At 40.1% G+C, this 13762-nt stretch overlaps 1 non-coding gene across 1 annotated transcript; it reads right to left on the bottom strand.

Annotated features, from left to right (window-relative positions):
* Nucleotides 1-10812: 10812 nt before the first annotated feature.
* On the bottom strand, nt 10813-10919 carry LOC142177751 (small nucleolar RNA R71). The gene has a single exon (XR_012706309.1). It is a non-coding gene; the product is annotated as a small nucleolar RNA R71 (small nucleolar RNA).
* Nucleotides 10920-13762: the final 2843 nt, after the last annotated feature.

The raw sequence follows: 13762 nt of genomic DNA, 5'->3' as shown, positions 1-13762 counted from the left end.
TGGGTTAAAAATGGTAGAAATCTTCATAGGTTTTAATTGAATATTTGAGGGTCGAGTTGGTGCCGGATTTTGGTAAAATTTATATGGTTGGACTCGTGGTTGGATGGGCATTCATATTCTGTAACTTTTGTCGGATTTCAAGACGTGGGCCCAACGGGCGATTTTTGAGTTAATTTCGGATTTTATCGGGAAAATTAGTATTTCTTTATGAAATTAATTACAATAATTTGTATTGACTGATTCGAATTAATTGTGGCTAGATACGAGGCTTTCGAAGACCAATTCTCATGGCAAAGGCATAGCGGAATAAATAATTACACGGGTTGAGGTAAGTAACAATTATAAATCTGGTCCTGAGGGTATGAAACCCCGGATTTTATGTCATATAATTATTTTGGAGGTGACGCACATGCTAGGTGACAGGCGTGTGGGTGTGCACCGAAGGGATTGTGACTTGGTCCGTCCCGTGAAACTGTAAAGTTGAATAACTTGTTGTTAGCTATAAGCTCTCTTTGTGTTGAAGAAATTTGACTGTAAATCATGATTAAAAATCATGCGTAGGCTATGTGATAGTATTGTTGGGATCCACAGAGGTCACGAACTGGTTGAATTATTTGCTAATTGCTATCTTGTGCTCAGTCTTGATTTTACTAGCGAATCATAGCTCAGTCTTTCTTGATATTTGTTGATGCACTATGTTATCTTTGTTTGGGCCGATCTGTGTGATTTCTGAGAGCCCGAGAGACTAGAGAGGTGAAGGACTGAGTAAGGCCGAGGGCTTGTTAGTGAGGTAAGGATATTATGGCACGTGAGTTATCCGTGCAGGATATTATAGCACGTGAGTTGTCCATGCAGATTATAGCGCTTGGGCTGTAGGAGTCCCTCCGGAGTCTGTACACACCCCTAGTGAGCGCGGGTACCCATTGAGTGTGAGTGGTGAGGGCCGCGAGCCGAGTGGTTGAGCTGAGTGACTGTTGCCTGAGAGGCTGTACTTGCTTTGGATTTGTTGTTGTAATTGGTTGCTATCTGTCATTGTGGTGAAATATCTGAAAGAATTTATATCCGGATTACTTGAAATTGAACTGTATAAAATTGATTTGACTTAAAATGCCGAATTTGAAAGCATGTCTATTCTTTGCTGGGATTACTGAAAGTGAACTATAACTGTGTAGCTCGTCATTATCTTCAGTTCCTTAGTTATTTTTGTTACTTGCTGAGTTGGTTGTACTCATACTACACCCTGCACTTCGTGTGCAGATCCAGGTGTTCCCGGACATAGCGGGTGTTGATCATTTCGCGCAGTTGATTTTCAGGAGATTTTGAGGTAGCTGCCGTGTTCCGCAGACCTTGTCTCTCCTTCTCTATATCCTTGTATACTGTATTTGGTCTCAAACTACTATAGACCGTATTTTCCAGACTTGTACTCATATTAGATGCTCATGTACTCAGTGACACCAGGTTTTTGGAGTGTTGTATCAGAAATTGCTAGATTTTTGGTATTGTATTAAACGTAATGCTTTTATATTTAAAGGAAATCGTGGGTTATTGATGTTGTCGGCTTACCTAATACTGAGATAGGCGCTATCACGACAGGTTAGGATTTTTGGGTCGTGACTATTTTCCTTTCCTAACTGCTTATCTTTATTTGAAGTATAATTATCTCTTATGTAATTGTTCACCCTTAATTGAGGCTATGATTATCTTTCTGCTACTTATTCTTATTGAATTTGTTGTATCTCTTCCCTAATTGCCCAACCTTAAAAAGAAGTTAGACATCCTATAATTTAGTTGACTTGTCCTTATTTGGAATTATTCGACTTGTGTTAGCTCCCTCGTTGTCGAACTGTATATTGTGGACCGTTGTTATATAGTATTTTATTTCTTGTTGAGTTGTTCTTATTATGACTAGCATTCTCTGTTGTGCCTACTCCTTGTGAATTAGTTCCTCAGTTTCTTGAGTTCTGGAATCTCTTAGTTGGCTTATTTGTCTTACCCTTGTATTATTGTCATTGTTACTGTTGTACTAGTTGTTATGATGCACGAGGTTTCTGCCATGCAGTTGTTGTTATTATAATGCACGAGGTTTCTGCCGTGCGGTTGTTGTTATTTTGATGCACAAAGTTTCTGCCGTGCGAGTGTTATTGGGTTGCACGAGGTTTCTGTCATGCTATTGTTACTATTGATATTTGCACATGTGGCGTGACAAGGCGGGCTATATATATGTGGGTTGCGCATGTGGTGAGACAAGGTGAAAATATTATTATGCACGTGTGGCGAGACAAGGCGGGCATTCACTTTACTATTGCACACGTGGCGAGACAAGGTGGGTTGTGTCACAGATTGATTTGTGATAACTTGTGATGGCCTGGGGGCATTCTTGTTGTTGATATTTGTGTAATGGTACACTTACTTGTGTGAGCTTTATCTTGTGAAAAGTTGTGGGAAAATATTTTACGTGCTGTCCATTTCTTTTCCTATACTTACTAGATGGCATGAACTATGTTAGGACACTTGAACAAGCATACACGTAGTTAAGCACTCTTATCGGTTAAGAGGTTTTCTTGATATTGTTGAGTATAGATGCACACCCTTGTTTACTTTCCTTCTATATGAGAATGGCTCTATTTGGCACGTGAGTCGTCAGTGCGGTTATAAATTGTAATGAGAGCACAGGATGCTAAGTGTTAGGGTTCAGGAATTGGGACCCGTGAGTTGTGAATATTCTGAGGTTCGGTACCTCGTGGAGGATTTTGGCTAAAACCTGGTGTGACAGCGGTCGCTGATAGTTGTTGTTTTCCTTTCTTAATTACCATATTATTTGCCATTTCGCGTAGCCCTTATGTAGATATCATACTCTGTTGTTCCTATACTTATACTTGTTCAGGTTATTTAGTCCAGTAGGTGTCTTGACTATACCTCGTCACTACTCCACTGAGGTTAGTCTTGATACTTGCTGGGTACCGCTGTGGTGTACTCATACTGCACTTCTGCATATTTTTATGTAGATCCAGGTATTTCGAAGTCAGTTGATCATTAGTTAGCAGTGCAGATTGTTGCTGTGGAGACTCAAGGTAAACCTGCTGCTGAGTTCGCAGGCTTCGGGGTCACCTTCTGATTTGTATTCACACTGTTTACTTTATTTCAAATAGTTGTATTTAAAAAATTATAACAAACTCTGTAGAGCTTATGACTTGTACTACCGGTTTTGGGAATTGTAAATTTTATAGAGGTTTCTATTTCATAAATTGTTAGATGTTATTTAATTATTGTTGTTATTCGGCTAATGTTAGGCTTACCTAGTCCCTAAGACTAGGTTCCATCACGACACCCAATAGAGGGAAAATTGGGTCGTGACAAGTTGGTAATAGAGCCCTAGGTTCATAGGTGCTATGAGTCATAAGCAAGTTTAGTAGAGTCTTGCGGATCGGTACGAAGACGTCTGTACTTATCTTCGAGAGGCTACGAAACTATTAGGACAGTTTCACTTCCTTCATTCCTATTGTGCGAGTTTATTGATCTCGAAGTTTGAACTTTTATCATTCCATTCTCTCACAGATGGTGAGGACACGAGTTGCAGTTACTAATGACGTTACCTCCAGAGCAGATGTCTCTAGGAGCAGAGGCAGAGGCCGACGAGGAGCACGTGCCGCAGCTAGGGCACCTGCCAGAGCAGTAGTTGAGGAGCCGACAGTAGTTCCAGTTGAGCGCAGGTACCGGAGGCGCCTGCTGTTACCCCCGGACTTCAGGAGACCTTAGCACAGTTCCTGAGCATGTTTGGTACATTGGCTCAGGCGGAGTTGATTCCGGTTGCACCAGCTACTTCACAGACCGACGGAGAGGAGCTCAGACTCCCGCCGCCCACACTCCAGAGCAGCGAGTTCACGTTGGTCTAGTTCCAAGGGAGTCATGGCGACACAACCTGTGGTTCCAGTTCAGCCCATGGTTAGGGCAGCAACATCTGAGGAAGAACAACTTGGACTTGAGAGGTACAAGAAGTACCACCCTCCTACCTTCAGTGGATTGGCGACAGACGATGCCCAGGGTTTCCTGGAGGAGTGTCACCTCATTTTTCGTACTATGGGTATTGTGGAGATGAGCGGGGTTGCTTTTGTTACATTCTAGCTCAAGGGAGCGGCTTATCAATGGTGGCGGGAATATGAGTTGGGTAGCCCGACCGAGTCAGCTTTATTTACATGGGTTCGGTTTTCAGAGATGTTCCTGAGTGAGTTTGTACCTTAGTCCCTTCGAGATGCATGGCGCACGGAGTTTGAGCAGCTGCGCCATGGCACTATGTTAGTGTCAGAGTATGCCGTTAGATTCAGTGATTTGGCCAGACATGCACCTACTTTGGTCGCTACAGTTAGAGAGCGTGTTCGTAGATTCATTGAGGGGCTTAGGAATGATATTCGGTTCAGCATGGCTCGGGAGTTAGAGTCAGATGTTTCGTTTCAGCAGGTGGTAGGGATCGCTCGCCGAGTGGAGGGCATGTGGGATCAGGAGAGAGGACAGACGGGGCCATGAGAGAGAGGTCAGGCGAGGTCAGGAGAGAGAGGACAGGGAGGCTAGGAGGCCTCGTAGACCGGAGAGATATACTGGTCCTTATTTTGGAGGTAGAGTACGACATGGTAGAGGTTTTGTGGGTCAGCCAGTTCAGTTTACACTTCAGGCTTCGCACGGTATTTCAGGTACTCATGGGTCTCAGAGTAACCATACCGCACTGTTCCCACAGCCACGTCAGCAGAGAGGTTGCTTTGAGTGTGGAGATACTAGCCACATGGTGAGAGATTGTCCCAAAATCCAGACAAATGTGTCATAGCGGGGTATTCAGGCGAGTAGAGGGCACCCAAGAGGGGGAGGCGTGGCCTGTTGATGTGTTTTATATAGTAGGCTTAGGCCGCTGCGCTAGATGATGTCATACAAGTATGCTTTTGATTTGTTACAGAGGGGCACCATTCGTATTTTGTTTCAATTTTACTTATCGGGGTGAGTTCCCTAATTTGTTGCTTCATTTATGAGTGAGTTTCATGATTAGTACTCTGCTTATATGTTTTCCCCTTTTGGGAGAGTCTATGAGTGGTAGACCGTGTCTATCATTTGTTTTTATTCATTATTGAGAGTTACGGGGCTAGAAGTGAATTCCTATTGTCTATTATGGTAGGTTTTAATGTGATTCCTAAGTAATTTGGTTACTATTTGTAATTTGGATGCTCTATCGGTGTGAGAGTTCAGTAAGTGTTGTGATTTTACTAGCAGAATTGAGTTAGTCGAAGGTTTCAATTGGTATGATGTGTATTCGACTTGTGATTCAGAGTTGAGGGTAAGACCCTCGCGATTCCATGTGATTTGATATGTTTGAGCCGGGCTGCGTGCCGCGGTGGAAGTTATATCAGGATGAGATCCTTGTGATTTGTTCATATACTTTAATTTTTCCTTTTAAATTGATTTGTAGGATGGTACTCATAGAGAGTTGTGCATGTCGGTCTTGTTTGATATTTCTCTTATGTGTTTCTCTTTACATATACAGTCATTTTTTTGTTCTGTGCTTCTTGAGTTTTAGCTTGCGGGGTGTGTGACCGATGGTGTTAGTTGTGACTTCTTGATTCGGCTGTATAGTTAAGAGGTCTTCATGTTTATTGCATCATTGTCAATGTTGTGGAGGTTTGAAACAGGGTTCTAATGGATATGAGGTTAATTATCGGTGCTGGTTTTGATTACGGGCAGCTATTGTGATCAGAAATGTTATTATGGGCCTATGTGTGGCGTGTCATGTTGAGTGGTCGTACCTTGTGGGTGTAGGCATGAGTTATTGTGGCTGGTTGAGACTGATACCAGGTATGGATTTAGAATCGGGTCTTTTGGAGATGAATGAAAGGTGAGAATTTTGACTCTAAGGCTTATTGGTGTTGATAGAGAGGATAAATTATAGTTGAGATGGTGTCGTCAGGCTTATGTGGATTGGGGTGACGTGGGGTCATCCGCGGGTGTATGTTGGATGTGTGCGTTCAGTGATTTGACGGCTTCGAGGCGATTCTTGGTATGTTCGAACGTTTGTTTAAGAGGGGGAGCCGGTCGTTTTGAGAATTTAAGTCACGTTCAGCGGCATAAGATCTTGAGAAGCTTTGTATTATGTGTATTGACTTGCGTGAGTGATCGAGTTCAGTTACCGGATGATTCAGAGTCAAGTCGGAAGAAGGATTCTAGTTTTGGAAGCTTAAGCGGTAAGAGTTGACCGAAATTTGACTTTTGTGTAAACGGTTGCAGAATGGGTTTTGGATGATTTCAACAGTTTTATATGGTAATTTTAGACTTAGGTGTGCATCCGGATTTAGATTTGGAGGTCCGTAGGGTGATTTGAGCATTTCGGCGAAAGTTGGAAAAGTTAAAGTTTGGAAGGTGGAGAGATTTGATCAATAGTTGACTTTGTGATATCGGGGTCGGAATACGATTCCGAGAGTTGGAACAGCTCCGTTATATCATTTGGGACTTGCCTGCAAAATTTGACGTCATTCCGGGTTGATTTGATATGTTTCGGTACGAGTTTTAGAAGTTGGAAGATTTGAAAATTCATAAGTTTGATTATGGTGCGATTCGTAGTTTCGACGTTGTTTGATGTGATTTGAGACCTCGAACGGGTCCGTGTTAGGGTATGAAACTTGTTGGTATGCTTGGATGGGGTCCCGGGGCCCCCGGGTGTGTTTCAGACAAGTTACAGATGGTTTTCATAGTTTTGGTCAGGTCTGGTTCTGGTGTCTCGCACCTGCGACATCTTGGAGCGCTGGTGCAGCTCCGCTTCTGTGTGAGCATGATCGCTTCTGCGATCATAGAGGCCTGGGAGCTAGCTCGCTTCTGCGGTTGCTGGCACGCAGGTACGAAGGCCGCTTCTGCGGTTGAGTGATCGCATCTGCGAAGGAGTTCGCTTCTGCACTCCTATTATCGCTTCTGCGGCACCGCTGGTGCGGCTATATTGTCCGCAGATGCGGACCTAGGTCTGGTAAGTCAAGTTTGCAGATGCGAACGTCTGCCCGCAAATGCGATAGCGCAAATGCATTTATTTGTCCGCAGATGCGGAAGTCTTGGGCAGAGAGTTTATATTCGAGGGTTTTGCCATTTTCTCCATATTTTGAGTTTTAGACCTCGGTTTTGGGAAATTCTTTGTGGGGTTTTCAAGAAAATCGATTGGGTAAGTGTTCTTCACCTAGAATTTATTATATTCTATGATTTTATCTTTATTTTTATCATTTAATTTGTGTTTTGAGTTGAGGAAAATGAAGGTTTTTGAAGAATATTTTCAAAATAAAAAATCATGATTTGAGGGATGAATTAGTATCGGAATTTGATAATTTTAGTATGGTTGAACTCGTATCGGAATGGGTGTTCGGGTTTTATGATATTTGTCGGGTTCCGAGGTACGGGCCCGGGGGTCGACTTTTGGGTCGATTTTTAGATTTTGATAAAGGTTGAGGCTTTATGATCAGGAATAGTTCCTTTGAGTTTTATTTGTGCTTTAAAGTTATTTTGGTTAGATTTGAGCCGTCCGGAGATCATTTCACTGAGAAGTTCATTTTTGAGTATCGGTCTGTCTTCTTTGAGATAAGTATCTTGTCTAACCTTGTGTGGGGGAACCTACCCCTTAGGATTTGAGTCTTCTATGCTAATTGTAGTCCGTGTACGCGAGGTGACGAGTACGTGCTCGGACTTATTTGTGAAAAATTGGCCTTTTAGGGTTCTTAGGTCCTTGTATTTACTGAATATGTAGTTGTTCTCGTTATGATCATGTTTCTTAATTACTAGTCCACCTCTACCTGCTTTAATTAGAATTAATTGCTTTATGATCCACTCTTGTTGCTTATTTGATCTATCGGTGCCTTAACTGAAATTGTTATCTCTTCTATTGCCATGTTTTTCTTTCCTAACTGCTTATCTTTATTTGAAGTATAATTATCTTTCTGTAATTGTTCACCCTTAATTGAGGCTATGATTATCTTTCTGCTGCTTATTCTTATTGAATTTGTTGTATCTCTTCCCTAATTGCCCAACCTTAAAAAGAAGTTACACATCCTATAATTTAGTTGACTTGTCCTTATTTGGAATTATTCGACTTGTGTTAGCTCCCTTGTTGTCGAACTGTATATTGTGGACCGTTGTTACATAGTATTTCCTTTCTTGTTGAGCTGTTCTTATTATGACTAGTATTCTCTGTTGTGCCTACTCCTTGTGAATTAGTTCCTCCGTTTCTTGAGTTCTGGAATCTCTGAGTTGACTTATTTGTCGTGCCCATGTATTATTGTCATTGTTACTGTTGTACTAGTTATTGTGGTGCACGAGGTTTCTGTCGTGCGGTTGTTGTTATTGTGATGTACGGGGTTTCTGCCGTGCGGTTGTTATTATTGTGATGCACGAGGTTTCTGCCGTGCGAGTGTTATTGGGTTACACGAGGTTTCTACCGTGCTATTATTAATATTGATAATTGCACATGCGATGTGACAAGGTGGACTATATATATGTGGGTTGCGCATGTATCGAGACAAGGTGGGAATATTATTATGCACGTGTGGCGAGACAAGGCGGGCATTCACTTTACTATTGCACACGTGGCGAGAGAAGGTGGGTTGTGTCAAGGATTGATTTGTGATAACTTGTGATGGCCTTGGGGCATTCTTGTTGTTGATATTTGTGTAATGGTACACTTACCTGTGTGAGCTTTATCTTGTGGAAAGTTGTGGAAAAACATTCTATGTGATGTCCATTTCTTTTCCTATACTTACTACCTGGCATGAACTATGTTAGGAAACTTGCACAAGCATACACGTAGTTAAGCACTCTTATCGGTTAAGCAGTTTTCTTGATATTGTTGAGTATAGATGCACACCCTTGTTTACTTGCCTTCTATGTGAGAATGGCTCTATTTGGCACGTGAGTCGTCAGTGCGGTTATAAATTGTAATAAGAGCACAGGATGCTAAGCGTTAGGGTTCAGGAATTGGGACCCGTGAATTGTGAATATTCTGAGGTTCGGTACCTCGTGGAGATTTTTGGCTAAAACCCGGTGTGAAAGCGGTCGTTTTGTTGGGTTGTCATTTGCCTTTCATTTATTTGGGGTCGCCGGATTTAGACCGTGTTTTCGTACTTCTACTGTGTCATTATCATGGTATTCCGCTGATAGTTGTTGTTTTCCTTTCTTACTGAAATTACCGTATTATTTGCCATTTCGCGTAGCCCATATGTAGATATCATACTCTGTTGTTCCTATACTTATACTTGTTCAGGTTATTTAGTCTAGTAGGTGTCTTGACTGTACCTCGTCACTATTCCATTGAGGTTAGTCTTGATACTTGCTGGGTACCGCCGTGGTGTACTCATACTGTACTTCTGCACATTTTTGTGCAGATCCACGTATTTCAAAGTCAGTTGATCATTAGCTAGCTGTGCGGATTGTTGCTGTGGAGACTCAAGGTAAAGCTGCTGCTGCGTTCGCAGGCTTCGGAGTCACCTTCTGATTTGTATTCACACTGTTTACTTTATTTCAAACAGTTGTATTTAGAAAATTATAACAAACTCTGTAGAGCTTATGGCTTGTACTACCGGTTTTGGGAATTATAAATTTTATAGAGGTTTCTATTTCATAAATTGTTAGATATTATTTAATTATTGTTGTTATTCGGCTAATTTTAGGCTTACCTAGTCCCTAAGACTAGGTGCCATCACGATACCCAACAAAGAAAAAATTGGGTTGTGACAGTAATAGTACAGTTTTATTTTTATTTCTTATTATAACTACTACCAACTATTTTTATTAAATCCCTTAGTATATCTACTACAATTAGACTTTTGTCAACACTTTATTAACCAAAAAACAAAAATACTATAATCAATACTTTCACAGTCTCACACACTATTAACTGCCCTTATATATATTATCGTTGCAATTTTAGATACTATCACGAGTATTAACACTATTACTTTGAATAGTATTATATTTTCTTGTCACAATTTACTTGTTACGTCATTTTTATATATCTATTTTATTACACGTGGGGTATAATATTACTATTATCTATAAATAATAAAATTATTGTACTAATACTTTTTGCTTTAACACCTATTTTGTTTATCATCTTTGCAATCTTTTTTTTTTATTGTTGTTATTATTATTATTATTAATATTATTATTTTTGTTTATTGCTATTATTACTTTAGGAACTAATTTTCTTTACTTTATGTATTTCTTATTGTTTATGACCCGCTCTTCTACAAAAGAGTTGGCAAGCTATGATCCTGAAATTGAAAGATCTCTTCGATTGCGCAGGAAAGGACAAGCGTCTTTTCAAACAACAGCTTGTGAAGGAATGGATAATCAGAAAGTAGAAAATATCTACCCACACGAAGTGCCACCATTAGTCCAAATAGAGGATAAGTTTGATGAAGTGGCCTCAAGGTCAGCAAACAGAATCCAAAGGGATTATGCTAGACCAAACCACTTCAACTGTGAATTTAGTATCAGGAATCCCCCAGTGGCAACCAACAACTTTGAAATCAGGACCGACTTGATTCAAACGATCCAACAATCTTGTATCTTTTTTCATGGAGATTCAAGTGAAGATCCACATTGTCATTTAATTGATTTTCTGGAACTAGTTGAAACTGCTAAGTATAATGGAGTATCCCCTGAAGAAATCAAGTTAAGGTTATTTTCTATTTCTTTAAAAGAAGATGGTAAGACTTGGTTGCGAAGTTTGCCTCAAGGATCAATTACCACATGGGACCAAATGACTCAGAAATATTTAAATAAATACTTCCCCCTGCTAAAACCACAAAGTTAAGACAAGACATATCTAATTTCTTGCAGAATGACACAGAGTCAGTTTATCAAGTTTGGGAAAGGTTAAAGGCATTGTTAAGAAATTGTCCACACCACGACATTCCTGAACATATGCAGTTGTATATTTTTTATCACGGGCTAAAACCCTTTTCCACAAATGTGATAGATGCAGCTGCAGGGGGTTCTGTAATTGAAAAACCACAGAGGAAGCATAGCAATTGTTGAACAAAATTTTTGAGAATGCCATCCAATGGACATCTGAGCATGTAATTATCAAGAAGGCTACTACAGTAAATCAGGCAGATGCTTTAAATACACTAACACGGCAGATTATTTCTTTGGCACACAAGTTTGAATCTTTTCAGGTGAATACACAATAACCAAACCAGTCTGAAGTTTATAATATGTGTGGAGGAAATCATCTATACCATGAATGCCAAGCAATCCATCAAAATGATGAACAATTCCATGTTATCGGCTACAAATCTTACCCTTTTGGAAGTCCAATGGCACATAAACATCCAGAATTTCAATGGAGCAATCCAAATGGTACCGAGAACTCTCAAAACTTTCAGAAGTAACCTGTACAGGGTTCACCCGGATATCAGAATCAAAACCGAGGGCAATTGAATTTTAAATCTTATCAGTAAGCAGCCCTATATCAACAAAGGCCTCAACAAGCACATCCAAGTGTTGATGACCTTATGTACAAGTACATTAAGGCAACTGATGAAAAGATGGAGAGTCAGAATTCATCCCTTAAAAATTTAGAAATTCAGTTGAGCCAACTGGCAACTCTTGTGTCAGAAAAGATTCAAGATCCCTTACCAAGTAATACAGAAAAAAAAATCCAAAAGAGCACCTTAAGGCCATCACCTTACGGTCATGTAACGAGCTAGATAAACCCTATGCAGTCCTATCAGGACAACGGGTAGACAAGGGTAAGAATGTTGAAACACCCTCTGAAACATCAGAAGAGAAAGAAGTCAAGAAAAAAGAAGAAAAAAATATTGAAAAATTGACTCCTCTCCCCGTGACAATTCCATTTCCACAAAAAATGAAAAGAGAAAAGCTTGACAGCCAATTTGCAAAATTTTTGGAGATTTTAAAATAAATTCACAATAATATTCCTTTCACTGATGCTTTGTTACAAATGTCTTCATATGCCAAATTTTTAAAGAAAATTTTGTCAAGTAAAAGAAAATTAGAAGAAGTTTATGAGGTAATGCTTACATAAAAATGCAGTGCTATACTTAAAAATAAGCTACCATAAAAACTTGGTGATCCAGGCAGTTTTACAATTCCATGCACTTTGGGAGGAGTATATTTTGAAATAGCACTCTGTGATTCTGGAGCTTCAATAAATTTGATGCCATTTTCTATCTTTAAAAAGTTAGATCTTGGTGAAATTAAAGACACAAGTGTTTCTCTTCAGTTTGCAGATCAAAGTACTAAGAAACCTAAGGGAATAATTGAAAAAGTACTCGTAAGAGTAGATAAGTTTGTTTTCCCTATAGATTTTATAGTGCTTGAAATGAAAAAATGTCATGATGAACCAATAATTTTGGGTAGACCATTTCTTGCTACAAGAAAAATAATTATAGATGTTCATCAAGGACAACTAATTTTGAGAGTTGATGAAGAAAGAGTCATCTTTGATATACAAAAGATACAAAGATATTCAGGAGATGAAACATCATCTTCATGTTTTTCAACTGACATAATTAGTTATCTTATAGATGAATTCAAAGACGATCAATTAAGCACCACAAGGAAAGATGCTTGATCAAATCAAGCACCACACGGGACGATGATCCTACCATCAGAAGAGAAGCTGAAATATTGGACAAAGATTCTGAGGAAGAAGAAATGAAATCTGAAGAAGTTCAATCGAAAATTGAACTCAAAACTCTCCCTTCTCATTTGAAATATGTTTATCTTGAGCAAGAATTATTTCTAGTAATTATTTCATCTTTTCTTACTGCGGAACAAGAAAATAGTTTGATTAAAATGTTGAAAGCACACAAAGGAGCCTTGGGATGGACTGTTGACGAGCGCAAATATAACGGCCCGGCCGGTGATTTTGAGAATTTTAGTCCCGTTTGGCGGCATAAGGTCTTGAGAAACTTCGTATTATGTGTATTGACTTGCGGGCGTGGTCGAGTTCAATTACCGGATGATTCGAAGTCAAATCAGAAGAAGGTTTCTAGTTTTGGAAGCTTAAGCGGTAAGAGTTGACCGGAATTTGACTTTTGTGTAAACGGATCCGGAATGGGTTTTGGATGATTTTAATAGCTTCGTATGGTGATTTTTGACTTAGGCGTGCGTCCGAATTTTGATTTGGATTTGGAGGTCCGTAGGGTGAATTGAAGCATTTCGGCGAAAGTTGAAAAAGTTAAAGTTTGGAAGGTGGAGAGGTTTGACCAATAGTTGACTTTGGTGATATCGGGGTCGGAATGCGATTCCGAGAGTTGGAACAACTCCGTTATATCATTTGGGACTTTCCTGCAAAATTTGACATCATTGCGGGTTGATTTGATAGGTTTTGGCACGAGTTTTAGAAGTTGGAAGATTTGAAAGTTCATAAGTTCGATTCTTGGTGCGATTCATAGTTTCGACGTTGTTAGATGTGATTTGAGACCTCGAGCGAGTCCGTGTTAGGTTATGGGACTTGTTTGTATGTTTAGACGGGGTCGGGGGGGGCCTCAGGTAAGTTTCGGATGGGCTTCGGGCCATTCCCTTCTATTTTTGGATTGCTGTTTTCTTCTATCTGGTTTCCTTCATTGCGTTCGCGTCCATGTCCTCGCGTTCGCGTAGTGTTATATTAGAGGATGAAATATTTCTTCTTCGCGTTCGCATTCATCCTCTCGCGTTAGCGAAGGGTCTTCTTGGCAGCCTCGTTTTTCTTCTTTGAGAACGCGAACCTTCCTCCGCATTCACGATG

The sequence above is a fragment of the Nicotiana tabacum genome, chromosome 23, assembly GCF_000715075.1.
Source record: "Nicotiana tabacum cultivar K326 chromosome 23, ASM71507v2, whole genome shotgun sequence".
In the NCBI taxonomy this organism is placed as follows: Eukaryota; Viridiplantae; Streptophyta; class Magnoliopsida; order Solanales; family Solanaceae; genus Nicotiana; species Nicotiana tabacum.
Note: the sequence above shows the minus strand (reverse complement) of the source record. Positions and strands in the feature narration are given on the sequence as shown.